Source organism: Anguilla rostrata, chromosome 19 (assembly GCF_018555375.3).
Source record: "Anguilla rostrata isolate EN2019 chromosome 19, ASM1855537v3, whole genome shotgun sequence".
Classification (NCBI taxonomy): Eukaryota; Metazoa; Chordata; class Actinopteri; order Anguilliformes; family Anguillidae; genus Anguilla; species Anguilla rostrata.
This window is the reverse complement of record NC_057951.1, coordinates 3,577,229-3,580,552: the sequence shown is the minus strand read 5'-3', so window position 1 is coordinate 3,580,552 and position 3,324 is coordinate 3,577,229.

Below are 3,324 nucleotides of genomic sequence, written 5' to 3'. Positions count from 1 at the left end.
GTTGACTCAGAAGAAGCGACGTTGGTCGGCACGGCAACAGCTGCGCGCGAGGCTAACCCGCGCGAGGCTAACCCACGCGTAGCGTGCGGCGCCAGGCCAGAGACGAAGGCCGGTCGGTTCCGGTTCGGGACTGGACGTATAATAAGAGCCATTTTAAAAAGGTAAACACGGAAGAGAGCACTGATGCCACCACCTCACCCAACCACCCCCCCCCCCCCCCCACTTCCCACCCCCAACCCCCGGCCGCCCCCCCGCCCTCTCTCCCGGCCTCACTGCTCACTCCGCGCCGATGAGTGCCTTTGATAGCGCCCGCGGTGCCGCCGTTTCTCCGAGATAAATAAACAAAAGCGTTTAACCCCTTTCTCCCCAGCGCCTAGCGCTCGACGAACCGCTAAAAGGCCGAAGGCCCCCTGTGGGGACAGGAGGGGATTCCCGCTCTTCTCCCGGACGAACGAGGAGAACGGAGCAACGGGGTTCCCAAACCCCCCTCTCAAAATGACAAAGTATCAAAAAGAGGGATCGACCCTGGCCACGTCAGACTAGAATGTTCTTATCTGAACATTCCAATGCTGATGTCACAATCGCTAGAATGCTCTGAACTGAACATTCTAATGCTGATGTCACAATCGCTAGAATGCTCTTATCTGAACATTCCAATGCTGATGTCACAATCAGTAGAATGCTCTTAACTGAACATTCTAATGCTGATGTCACAATCGCTTCTGGTAACTGCAGTGGAGTTCTGGAACGCTGACTTATAATTCAGAAAAAACATTCCAGTAAACCTGCTCTTCAAAAGGGTAAAGAACCTAATGACTTGAAGCCTTCCTCCCTACCCCCCCCCCGCCCGCCCCCCCAACCCGAGCTTTCTCAGCTTGAAGAAGCGCAACGTGGACAGACCGCGACGGTCACGGTCACCCGGCCCTGACCTGACCTTAATACCGCCGGAAGGTCGCGCGGCACTTAAGACCGCGAGCATAAACCCATTAAGAGCCATTCCAAGGCTCAAGGCACTCGCATCCTTGTCAGTCCACACCACTACCCCCACCAGGGGCGACATAGCTCAGGAGGTAAGACCGATTGTCTGGCAGTCGGAGGGTTGCCGGTTCAAACCCCACCCTGGGCATGTCGAAGTGTCCTTGAGCAAGACACCTAATCCCTAACCCCTAACTGCTCTGGCGAATGAGAGGCATCAATTGTAAAGTGCTTTGGATAAAAGCGCTATATAAAATGCAGTCCATTTACCATTTACCCCCTCCCCGGTGAGGACACCCCCACAGTCGACTCATCCACACGCACTCCAAGGGCAGGGCAGAGTATATATATATATATATATTTTTTTTTTTTTTTTTTGGGTCAAACGCGTCCTCTAAACGCACCGGTCGAGCAGCCGACGCCAGACGGTCCGCGGCGCTATTGCGTGCGAGCCGCTAATCGCTTAAGCCCGAGCGCCAGATGTCACCGCTCCGGATTACGGTCCTCTCGTCCCCGGACCTCGACCCTAAAAAAAAATTCCTCCCACAAAACAAACAAAAACGAACTACATTTCCCATGAACACGTCTGTTCGGCCGGACCGGCACTCAGATGTACCTCCCGGGAACCAACCGCGGTTCTTCAACCGGACCGTTCCTCGGATGGCCTCCCGTGACCGCGCCCCTCCGGGCCGCCCTTTGGCGGAGCGGTCGGAGGCGCGTACGTGCGGTTCGGACGTTAGGACCGCACGAGTGAGCTGAGAAACGAATTACCTCGAATTAGCGCTCGGGAAAAACCGATACACACTTCCGTCCAACAAAGAATACCTTAAACGGCCTCGACTCTGAATGAGGGGCTGGCCCACTCACAAGCATTTACAAAATAGCCTTAACCCTTTTTTTTAAGTGTGAGGTCACAAACATGTGATTAGAATGTTCTGAACTGAACATTCTAATGCTGATGTCACAATCACTGCCGGGCAATTGGAAGCAATGGAGTTAGAATTCCGAAAAAAACGTACCAGAAGACCTACTCTTTGGAGGGTTCGGTTGGGAAACGGATAAACAGGCGAAAGGTCGCGGGGTCACGCTATCTCCCGGCCGCACGCGCCGGCGCTATTTCGAGCCGCGGCGCCGGTTTTCCCATCGCGGCCCGCCGGAGGCCCCCCCCCCCGAAACCGTTCGAGACAAAAGGGGGGACCTCCACCCCGCCGGCTCCCTCGCCCCTCCCCATTGTGCAAAGTCTCAAAAAACAAACTCGTAAATTTCACTTGGATTTAAGTGCCTCTCATGTGCCCAGCGCGAAAACTCCGAAGGCCCCCCTTTCGGTGGCGTCCGAGCCGATGGCCTGGGTTAAGGGGCGCGGCGCGGCACGGGACGGGACGGCGCAGCGTTTCGCTAGCCATGCTAAGCCCAGGGTCATTTCAATCGCTGCTAATTCCCAAGCCTCTCCTGAAAACGTAAAAACGGTAATCTCATTTATTTATTTATTTTAGGCAAGGGGGGGAGGGGAATTATTCCCCAACAGAGGTTTTTAACCTTCTTGTTCTCGTAGGATTCAATCATGTCTGTTTTTATGAAATGGAAAATGGAAATGGGGGGAGGGACTAGGCGACTTACCCAACGTATGACCTACACAGCTTTCACACAGCGTTTAGCCTACATTGCATCCATTTACACAGCTGGACACATACCGAAGCAATGCAGGTTAAATACCTTGCTCAAGGGCACAACGGCAGAGTCCTACCTGCGTTGAACCTGTGACCTTCAGGTCACAAGACCAGTCCCTTACCCATAATACTACACTGCCGCCCCTCCTCCAACTCCTGTCTGTGCTCACGCTCCGTCGACATTTTGGATTCCATCAGCCCACTGACGGACAGCGCGCGGAACCTCAAATGGCCTACCGCGCTCGCAAACGCTCAAAAATAAAAAAAATACATGAAAAAATTAACGAATCAGTAACCCTCCCTAAATCATTAACGGACAGCGACGCGAACAGGAAGGGCTCGTTTTCAACCCCAAAGTGACCTACAGTCCCCACGCGCTCATGTTCCTCCCTCCTCTTCTTCAGTGGGGTGGACAGTCAGTGTACTGCAATAACACCGTCAGTGGGGGGGGGGCGGGGGGGGATGTTCCGACGGACCGGGGCTGGACTCGTCTACTCTGAGGACGGAGCCGGAATGGCGGCCACAGGTCAACCTTGCCCACCGGCCCCCATGCGAGGATTAGGAAACTCAGCGCGGGTGCTGCCTATCACGCAGAGCCAGAGCCCCAGAGCAGCAGGGGGAGCAGAAACAGGCCGTTCCGCTCAGACCCGCACGCACACACATACACACGCGCGCACAGACA